Source organism: Ochotona curzoniae, unplaced genomic scaffold (genome assembly GCF_017591425.1).
Source record: "Ochotona curzoniae isolate NIBS_2020 unplaced genomic scaffold, NIBS_Ocur_1.0 contig_517, whole genome shotgun sequence".
Taxonomy (NCBI): Eukaryota; Metazoa; Chordata; class Mammalia; order Lagomorpha; family Ochotonidae; genus Ochotona; species Ochotona curzoniae.
Window position 1 is genome coordinate 306,817 of NW_024466454.1, and position 11,367 is coordinate 318,183.

Here is an 11,367-nt window from a genome sequence, read left to right on the forward strand (position 1 = left end):
CAGGGGCTGGGAGGAAGGGCGGAGTGAGCAGGGCTCACATGCGGTGGTGGTGGTGGTGAGAACAGCATGATGTCAGGGCCTGAGTGCGGGAGGAAGGTGCATTCAGGTGGAGGGAGCGGTGTTGGGAGGGTGGCTCCCTGGGGAGGTTGGTCAAATGAACACACACACACACATAAGGCAAATATAGATATGGCTCATAAGAACAACGTTTGTCACCCTGAGAAAGAGAGTGAGCTCCAGGGCCGTACTGGGATCAGAGGTGTTGGTGTGAACTTGTGGTTTTCATATTCATCAAGCTTTAGCTAAACATGAAAAAGCTAGAACTAGAAACATGCATGGAGCTCTCTCCACTGAGAAGATCCGAGAACAGCGCCGACTGATAGCCAGAAGCACGCCCTGTACTCAGGTGTGGTTTCTTTCTTCCTTTTTTAAATATTTAGTTATTTTTGTTTGAAAGGCAGATTTACAAATAGAAGGACAGAGAGAGACAGAGAGAGAAAGAGATCTTGCATCTGTTGGTTCACTCTCCAAATGGCTACAATGGCCAGAACTGAGCTGATCTAAGTCCAAGGGCCAGGAGCCAGGAGCCTCCTCTGGGTCTTCCATGTGGTTGCAGGGTCCCAAGGCCCTGTGCCATCCTCTGCTACTTTTCCAAAAGTGGAGCAGGCAGGACACAAACCAGTGCTCATGTAGAATTCTGGCATTTGCAGGTGGAAGATTAGCCTGTTGAGAAACTGTGCTGGCCCCAGGTGGTAGTTTCTAAATAGAAGAACTGAGGCTTCTAGGAGATACTACTGCATCAGAAGGGTGTAACATGAGCCCTGAACACCTTACTGTAACAGAAAGCCAGGATGCCAGGGACCCTGTCGAATGAACACAGGAGCCAGCCCAAAGGGTACACCCTGCCTGAAGCTGGGACATTTGTGCAGCAAAAGAAAGTGATGGTAACATCATGCACTTATACAGATAGGAGAACTAGATTGAATATTTGATGAGGAATGGGTTACTCACATAGTTTCCCTTGTATGTTTTGCAAGAGAAAATGAGTAACTGAATAGTAGAGAAGCCAGGCAGAAACCACACCAATCAAATGATCAAAGTGAGCATGACACTGCGCTGCACTGCGGGCTGTCATGGGCTTGCTACACGAGGCACTGACACTGCAGCATCAGCCACGTGATGCTGCTGACGATGGGGTGTACTCCAATCCTAAACACAATCCAAATGTGGGACATGCTACAAAACAACTGGACCATACTATACAGAAGTCAACTATGAGGTCCTGACGCAGTCGCCTAGCAGCTAAAGTCCTCGCTTGCACATGCTGGGATCCCATATGGGCGCTGGTTTTAATCCTGGCAGCCCTGCTTCCTGTCCAGCTCCCTGCTTGTGGCCTGGGAAAGCAGTGGAGGACAGCTCAAGGCCTTGAGACCCCGCACCCATGTGGGAGACTGGGAAGAGGCTCTGGGTTCCTGGCTCCAGATCGGCTCAGCTCCAACCATTGTGACCAGTTGGGGAGTGAATCATCGGACAGAAGATCTTTCTCTCTGTTTCTCCTCTTCTCTGTATATCTGACTTTTCAATAAAAATATAATAATTTAAAAAAACCAGCTATGAACATGTTTCTCTCTCCCTTTATCCATTCATCTAATTCATTCTGCTTCTCCAGAAAGCCCTGAGTAATGCACTTTCACTGCCCCAGGAATGTCTCCTGTGGGGGCTGCTTGCTTCCTGCCATCACTGCTGTGGGCACCAGGGGGTGTAGCATTTAGTAAGCACCTGGGCAAGGCCTATACTGTCTTTCCTGCCGTGTCCCTGCCTGCAGAGGACCTATTTCTCTCAAATACCAGCAACTCCTGAGTGGGGACCATTGATTGACACCCCAGGATTTTGCCACATCTACTGCCAATAGGTGCTCACACATAAGAGCAAGGCCAAGCCCAAGGTCACACAGCTTAGTTACAAGGCAGCACCTTGAGTCAGCCCCAGTTCTGAGCCCAAAGTCCATGCTCTTCTATCAGGCCACGCAGTCTGCTGGATGGTAAGGCAGACTTTTTATAGCAGAGTAATGAATGAAGGCTTACTCGGAAGCCGAAAATTCTTGGGCACCTGTTTGATCAACTGAGTTACATTCTAATTCAGTTTTGAACAGTGAGCATTTTGCATTTGAATTGATGGCTTTGTGCCATGTATATCAGCAGAAATAAAGTCCTTACCCAGGACCAGTCAATGGAGTTTCTGGGCTGATAGCTTGTTTGGTCACAGGTGTTGGTGATTTTTCCTGAGATAATTAGGTTGGAAAGGCCCTGGATAGGTGTCGAGAGAAGGGCTGGAGTCTGGCTATTTTAAATAACCAGCACATGGACTTGGGCAACCCAGTGACCTTCTTTTAAAATGGGGATAGGTGGGTCTGGCGTGACAGCCTAGTGGCTAAATCCTTGCATTGCATGCACTGAGATTTCATACGGGCTGTGGTTTGTATCCCAGCTGCTCCACTTCCCATCCAGCTCCCTGCTTGTGCCCTGGGAAAGCAGTGGAGGACAGCCCAAAGCTTTGGGACCCTGCACCCACGTGGGGAACCTGGAAGAAACTCCTGGCTCCTGGCTTCAGATCAGCTCAGCTCCGGCTGTTGTGGCTACTTTGAGGAGTGAGCTAGTGGAAGATCTTAATCTCTGTAAATCTGACTTTCCAATAATTTTAAAAAATGGGGGTAGGGGGCTCTTTCTGTCATCCTTCCGTGCTGTCACAATGGTGCACGGAAATGTCCTGGTTGATGCCCGAAGAGCATCAGCAATGCCAAGAGAGGCAAACACCAGCTGCTCATCAGTGTCCAAAGCCAACATCTGCTTCCTCGCTGTGATGATGAGGCACGGCTATACCAGCGAGTTTGAAATCATTGATGATCTCAGAGTTGGGAAAATTGTTGTGAACTTCACAGGCAGGTTAAACAAGTGTGGAGTATCGGTCCCAGATTGGGCATACAGCTGAAAGATCTAGAAAATGGCGGAATAATCTTCCATCATGCCTCTCGGTTTCAATGAACTGACAACTCCAACTGGCATCGTGAACCATGAAAAAAGACCAAACAACAGGAGGGAAAATCCCAGGATTCTTTTTCTAGACATGTAACACATGATATAAACAAAGGCTCAATGGACACACCATAGGCAGAGTGCCATGGCCTAGTGTGTAAAGCTGCCACCTTTAATGTCAGCATCCCATGTGGGCACTGGTTTGAGATTTGGCTGTTCCACTTTTTAATTAATCAATTGATTGATTGACTGATTTTTATTGGAAAGCCAGGTTTTACAGAGAGAAGGAGAAACAGAGAAAAAGATCTTTCATCCACTGGTTTACTCCTCAAGTGGCTACAAAGGCTGGAGCTAAGCAATCTGAAGCCAGGAACCAGGAGCTTCTTCTGGATCTCCCACGCGGGTGCAAGGTCCCAAGACCTTGGGCCATCTTCTACTGCATTCCTAGGCCACAAGCAGGGAGCTGGATGGAAACCAGTGCCTATGTGGGACCCTGGCACATGCAAGGTAAGGATTTAGCCACTAGGCTATCACACCAGGACCAGCTGTTCCACTCTAATCCAATGCCATGCTAATGCACTTGGGAAAGCAGTGGAAGATGGTCTAATTGCTTGGACCCTTGCACCCATGTTGGAGACCTGGATGAAATTCCTGGCTCCTGGTTTCTGCCTGGCCCAGCACCAGCTGTTGCAGTCATTTGGGGAGTAAATCAGCAGATGGACATCTCTCTCTTCCTCTTCCCCTGTAGCTTTGTTTTTCCAATAAAATAAATAAATCTTTAAAAATGGGGATGGGCCCACCGGTGTGGCCTAGCGGCTTAAGTCCTCGCGTTGAATGCGCCAGGATCCCATATGGTTGCCGGTTCTAATCCCGGCAGCTCCACTTCCCATCCAGCTCCCTGCTTGTGGCCTGGGAAAGCAGTCAAGGACAGCCCAAAGCTTTGGGAACCTGCACCCATGTGGGATACCTGGAAGAAGTTCCTGGATCCTGGCTCCGGATCTGCATAGCACCGGCCATTGCGCGCACTTGGGGAGTGAATCATCAGACAGAAGATCTTCCTCTCTGTCTCTCCTCCTCTCTCTATATCTGACTTCCCAATAAATAAATAAATCTTTTTTTAAAAATGGGGATAAGAGGCAAGCAGTTAAGATACTATTTGGGGGCCCGGCGTGGTGGCGCAAGTGGTTAAAGGTCCTCACCTTGCACGCCCGGGATCCCATATGGGCGCCGGTTCTAATCCCGGCAGCCCCGCTTCCCTTCCAGCTCCCTGCCTGTGGCCTGGGAAGGCAGTCGAGGACAGCCCAAAGCTTTGGGACCCTGCACCCGCGTGGGAGACCCAGAAGAGGCTCCTGGCTTCGGATCGGCATAGTATCGGCCCGTTGCGCTCACTTGGGGAGTGAATCATCGGACGGAAGATCTTCCTCTCTGTCTCTCCTCTCTGTATATCCGCCTTTCCAATGAAAAAATAATAAAAATAAATCTTAAAAAAAAAAAAAAAAAAAAAAAAGATACTATTTGGGATGCCCATATCCCATTTCAAGGAGACAGAATTAGAGTTCCATCTCTTTCCAATTCAGCTTCCTACAAATACACGTGTTGATCAGAATGACTCAGGTGCTTGAGCTGCCATCACATCTGTGGGAGACTCAGTCTGTGGCCTGAAGCTTGGGTCTGGCCCAGCCCTGGCTACTGGTGAGCACCTGGGGAGTGAACCAGCAAATGGACAATCTCCCTCTGCCTTTCAAATAAATAAAAATAAATTAATTAAAATTGGGATAAGCCCTGCCTGTCTCCTAGAGATGTTATAATTAGAAAGAAGGTGGAAATACACTTTCTGGACCCTGTGCGGTGGCCTAGCAGCTGAAGTGCTTGCCTTGAACACGTCAGGTTCCCATATGGATGCCAGTTCTAATCCCGGCAGCTCCACTTCCCATCCAGCTCCCTGCCTGTGGCCTAGGAAAGCAGCCGAGGATGGCCCAAAGACATGGGATCCTGCACCCGCGTGGGAGACCTTGAGGAGGTTCCTGGCTCCTGGCTTTGGATCGGCGCAGCACTGCTGTTGCGGTCATTTGGGGAGTGAATCATCGGACAGAAGATCTTTCTGTCTCTCTTCCTCTCTGTATATCTGACTTTGTAATAAAAAAAAAATAAATTTTTAAAACAAAAAAATCATTGAATCTAAGGCAGTTAATAAGATGATAGACAACACACTTGATTCATAAAAAAAAAAAACACACACTTTTTACAAATCCCATCCCTTTAGAACCAGTGCCAGTATTGCTAATTGTACACAGTTGAGCATGATGTAAATCTCTCCCCTTCTTCCACCTAAAAAAGACAAGGGAATTCATTACTTTTTTTTTATGAACTGGAAAATGTGCCATGACCATGCAATGGCCTGGGGACACTTCAAGTGTGTTTGTGTGTGACCAGTCATAGGATGTATCAGTCCCAAAAAGAACTGGCACAGCATCTTTGAACTTAGATTTAAATGTTATTTTTTTTGCTTAGAGAATACCCTTCCTTAATTTTATAGGACAAAAATGCAAAAAATAATTCTCTGAGGCATGCTGGCTTGGGGATGATAGCAGTGGTTATTAACTGAGAGTACATTAGAATCACCTGGGGACATTTAAACACCGTCAGCATCACCCAACACCAATTACACTGCTTGGGGTAGAGCCTGGCTTTTTTATTTTATTTATTTATTTTTTAAACTCTTGGGTAATTCTAATGGGTCATAAAATCTATAGGTACACAAAAGGGAAATATGAAAAAGCTAGCCCAGTGCTGTCCTACAGAAACACAATGTAAGCCACAAAGTGAGCCTATACATGTAACTTTACTTTTGTGTACTAGCTTAATAATATATTTTAATAACCTCATATAACATAACCAAAGTATAATTTTAACAGGTAATCGGTATAAATCATCATAAATGATATATATTACCCTTTCTTCCTGCCAAGTCTTCAAAGTCCAGTGTGTATTTTATACTTAGAACACATTTCAGTTCCTAGAGTTCAGACCATTTGTGCTCCGTGTGGCTAACAGCTACTGTTTTAGGGCACTGCAGAGCCACACTACACAGTACAGACTGGTTTTTTTTTTTTTTTTTTTTGAAGACGTACTTATTTTTATTGGAAACTCAGCTTTTACAGAGAAAAAAAAAACGATCTTCTGTCTGCTGTTTCACTCCCCAGGTAGCTGCAATGGCCAGGGCTGAGCCAATACGAAACCAGGAGCCAGGAGCCTCTTTCAGGTCTCCACGTGGGTGCAGGGTCCCAAGGCTCTGGGTCTTCCTCTGCTGCTGTCTCAGGCCACAAGCAGGGAGCTGGAAGGGAAGTGGAGTAACCAGAATACGAACCGGCATATGAGGTTCTGGCATGTGCAAGGTAAGAACTTTAGCCACTAGGCTACCGCCCCAGGCACACAATACACACATTTTCCCATGTTCCCATAACTGCAAAAACTTCTAAATGTTAAAAGGATAAAATGTATGCATTGTTTTTATTGTCGCTTTTATATATGCATATTTAAACATAAACCAAAATGGTTTTATACAGTGTCTTTCAGTAGTTTTTGTTTTAGATTTATTTCATTTTATTATTGGAAACTCATACAGAGAGGAGGAAAGACAGAGAGGAAGATCTTCTGTCCATTGACTCACTCCCCAAGTGGTCACAATGGCCCAGAGCTGTGCCGATCCAAAGCCAGGAGCTAGGAGCCTCTTCTGGGTCTCCCACATGGGTGCAGGGTCCCAAGGCTTTGGGCTGTCCTAGACTGCTTTCTCAGGCCACAAGCAGGTTTCTAGATGGGAAGCAGGACTGCTGGGATTAGAACCGGCATCCATATAGGATCCCAGTGCATGCAAGGCAAGGACTTTAGCCACTAAGCTACGGTTCTGGGCCCTTCAGTATGATTTTGTCCATTTTGTCATGGAGGGTTACCTATATTAAAGGGGGAAAGTGTCCAATAACTGGCTACTGTGTAATATTGATTTTGTGATTTATCTTGATCATGAATTCTCTTATTAACTATGAGTTTGGGAGTGTTCTCTACTTTTTCTCTCAAAGTCTCATTTCCTCTTGAGAGTTAATGTATTTCTGTTTTAAGTCTTACTGTAAATAAGATAACCAGATATTTTAGTAACAGCATCAATAATAGGTGTGGTTTTCTCCCTTTTTGGTGGGAACTTGCTTAATGTTTCATGGTTAAAGAATGGCTTTGTATGTCTGAAAAAACTCTCAAAAGAAACTTGTGGGCCCGGCATGATGGCTCAGTTGGCTAATCTTCTTCCTGCACATTGCAGGATCCCATTTGAGTGTTGGTTCATGCCCTGACTGCTCTATTTCCCAGCCAGCTCTCTGCTTGTGACCTGGGAAAGCAGCGGAGGACAGGCCCAAGCCTTGGGACTCTGCACCCGTGTGGGAGCCCTGGAAGAAGCTGCTGGCTTCGGATTGGCTCAGTCCCAGCCGTTGCAGCCACTTGGGGAGTATAATATAAGTATAATATAAAACTCAGAAAACTGACACAGACACAATGTCATTTTGTGGTGACTGTCAATTGTATAACCATGACGGCCACCTAGCTGCTCTCCAGGTCGAATTTCCTGGGGCTTTTCCTCTATGGCGTGTCTTCCCACTCCCCGGCTCTGGTAACCACTGAGTACTTCCCTGTCTCCTTTTGATTTTCAGAATGTCATGAAATGATATAATGTACAAACTTTTTTTTTTTGTAGGAATAAATTTATTTTGGTATAGAGTATTTCAAAACTTATTTATACTTTTTTCACAATATACATTTTCATAAGACTTTTTTGTTGTTATTTTATGCAGATATTTATTAAAAATAATGCCAGTTCACATCAACCGCTGGCGAGTCTGAGCACCAGCATAGAGTGTGGGTCAGGCCAGTTTCGGTTGCAATACATACCAGTGCACATTAAGGAATGCCAAGGTGAGGTGAGCCGTACCAGATGTGGTTGCAGTGCCCAAACAGCACATGTGAGAGGGCAAAGCTGGCAGGGGAATGTGAGCTCCCAAGCTGGACAACCACTCCCACTGGAGAGCATGAGTCAGGATGGGGGCAGACCAGACCAGGCAGCGCTACAACACCTGTGGGCCTCATGTGAGCTAGATTGGGGAAGGGCCAGGTTGGGCTGACTGTTCCAACTGGTGCAAGCAAAAATTAGAGTGGGTGAGGGTTGGTTGGGCTTTGCCACATCATCAGATGGCAGAGGCTGGCACTGGGGGCAATTCTGTTAAGTTAAATGCCAGAACCGCCCGGAGAGTACACAATCCAGAAGTTGCAGTGGCCTAGTAGGGAGATAGTGGGCACCTCCTTTGTGGGTAACCACTCCCACAAGAGAGCACAAAAGCCAGGACAGGGGCAGGGGTGGCTAGACAGAAAGGCACCTGCCAGTACATGTGTGGGCTGTATAGTAGGTTGATTGGGTTGAACTAGGCTTCAATGCCCACTGACAAGTACCAGAGCTAAATGCGATATGGAACAGACTGAACAATCCTGCGGGACATACTGGCATGCATGGGAACCAGGGTAGGGAGCAGGCCTGGTGGGGGTTATGGGGAGTCACCCCAACTAGGCTGCAGTTCCCACTGATTTACATGAGGACTGAGTATGAAGTGGGAAGGATCAGGCTGGACTAAAACAGCCATTGGTTCAAGTGGAAGACAGGGCTGGAAACGGAACTGACCCAGCAATTGAAACGACCAGCATGTGCATAAGCTGATTGGGGCGACAGACTGTGCTGGACCCTGTACTGGCAAACTCACTCAAGAGTCAGGTTTGGGATCATCTCAGACGAAGTTTCCCTGGAGATCCCTCCAACTGAACTGCTGATCTCAGAACCCCAACCATGAAGAGACTATGTCAATCAGTAGATTCTGAATAGGTTTCATCGTGATTGGAATGGTGAGACTGGCAGCAATTCAGACCTGGTGAACTATCAAAACTGCTTGAGCAGGACCCTTGGAGTGTGCCTCACATCGGGGACCTGGGATGGGAGGGAGGCAGGGTGGGGCTTCTCCCTTTGTTTTTCCCCTGACCCCAGATACAGGGAAAAAAATGGTTAGTGTGGAAACACTGGTATTACCCACTTTCCTGTAGCTTTTGACCCTTTGTATCCTAATCAACTAAGATCATTTAAAAAATAATAACAAATAAATTAATTTTTAACAATAATGCTAATGCCCTGGGGAACAAATTCAAAGGATCTTTGTAGCAGACTTCATTGTAATTACCTAACTAAATAATAAAGACTTATTTTAACTTACAGAATTCATCTTCCCTAAACATGTTTGGTCAGCAACCTGGGGCGAAGCTGGTCTCCCCAGGTTTAATCAGGACCCAGAGGGATTTCTGTACTGAGCGCCCCTGCACCTGCCATGGTGCTGAAAGAAGCCACACTCAGGGCACAACTGGGTGGTTAAACTGTTACAAATGAGCAAAAGCCCATTGAAGATTTTTCTTTTTTCTTTTCTTTTTTTTTGTAAGTGTTATTCCAAAATGCTAGTTTCTAGCAGCAAATGTATTCCCCTTATTCCCGCCCCTCCCTATTTCTTAAAGTAAACTTGAACTTCTGTGGTGTAGAAAGACGTGAGGGTGAATCAAGTCAGCCGTTGGACAACTGCTTACCCAGACTGTGGGAGCGTGAGTAAGGCATCAGATGGTGGGACTTTCTCGTAAGCATCTGATTCTATGCCGTAAGGGGTCTGCACCATCTTCACCGCAGATTTCCCGAAGAGCTGGCGCTCTAGTCTATCAGCTGCCCCCAGAAGCCTGCGTTGGGCTTGATGACCGGTCTCCGGCCTTTACCCAGCGGTAAGCCTCCAGCAGGCACACGTGGTGGAATTTCATCAGGTAAGCAATGCACAGATGGCCGAGCGGCTCACCCCCGCAGAGCAATGCACGAAGGTAGCCCCTTGCTCTCTGCTCACGCTGTGGATCTTGTCGGCCACGGTGTCAAAGTGCAGCCCAATGGGGATGTGAGGCGTGTCAGCCAGAGACACTTTAATGTACTCGAACTGAGGCCAGTAGAAATTGGGGATCTTGATGGTCACATTCACGATGCACGTAAAGAGCCGAGACTCTAGCAAGTCCCGGTTGGAGGCCACACTGCCTCTGCCAAGGAAGAGCGAGGAGGTGATCTGAGCCATGTCTCCCACATCTCCCTCGGTAAGCATGCGAGGAGTCGTGAGAGTCCGCAGCAGCGTGCTGTGACCTCGGGAGCTCATGCAGAGCCCAGCAGACACACGCGCATGGTCGCAGGGCAAGTGACTGTTCTGTTCTCCTCCACGCAAGACTTGGAAGGCAGCTTCCTTCTTGATGAGGGCTTCAGGGAACACGTGAGGTAGCCCTTGGCCTGGCTGGAGAAGGTCCTGAGTGAGCTGGTTCCTGCTTTGGAGACCCGGATAAAACTCCTGGCTCCTGGCTTCAGAATGACTCAGCTCCAGCCTTTGCAGCCACTTGGAGAGTAAATCCTCAGAGAGAAGATCTTCCTCTCTGTCTCTACTCCTCTCTGTATACCTGCCTTTCCCCCAAAAAATTAAAAAAAAAAAAGATCAATCTTTTCTTAAAAAATAAAAAGTCCTTGCCTCACATGTGCCAGGATCCCATAGGGCCTCTGGTTGTAATTCTGGCAGCTCTACTTCCCACCCAGCTCCCTGCTCGTGGCCCGGGAAACAATTGAAGCTGGCCCAAGGTCTTGGGACCCTGCACTTGCCAGGGAGACCTGGAGCAAATTCTTGCCCCCTGGCTCATTGCAGCTACTCAGAGAGTGAACCAGCAGGTGGAAGATCCTTCTTTTTGTTTCTCCTCTCTGTCCTGGATCAGCCAAGAGTTGAAGTGGCAGAGCAATGGAAGAACCTGACCAGAAACAGAGCCAAACTTTTTAAATAGTTGTTTTTAAAGATATATTTATTTTTATTGTAAAGGCAAATTTACAGAGAGAAGGAGAAAAGATGGAGATAAAGATCTTCCATCTGCTGATTCACTCCCCAGATGCCTGCAATAGCCAAAGCTGAGCTATTCTGAAGCCAGGAGCTTCTCCTGGGTCTCTCATTCAGGTGCAGGAACCCAAGGCTTTGGGCCACTCTCTACTGCTTTCCCAGGCCATAATCAGGGAGCTGGATGGACAATACAGCAGCCGGGACTTGAACTGGTGCTCATATGGGATCCCAGTGCTTGCAAGATGAGAATTTAGCCATTGAGACATTGCGCAAGACCTTCAGATGGACTTATTAAAAAAAAGAAAAAGAGGCTCAGCATAATGCACCTAGGCTGTTGTACATGTCCATGTTGCACATGGCATGTG

At 47.0% G+C, this 11,367-nt stretch overlaps 2 pseudogenes; one reads left to right on the forward strand and one right to left on the reverse strand.

Moving 5' to 3' along the window:
* Positions 1–2,748: 2,748 nt before the first annotated feature.
* Positions 2,749–3,121, forward strand: LOC121162106 (annotated as a pseudogene).
* Positions 3,122–9,666: 6,545 nt separating this feature from the next.
* On the reverse strand, positions 9,667–10,288 carry LOC121162163 (annotated as a pseudogene).
* Between the last annotated feature and the right edge of the window lie 1,079 nt (positions 10,289–11,367).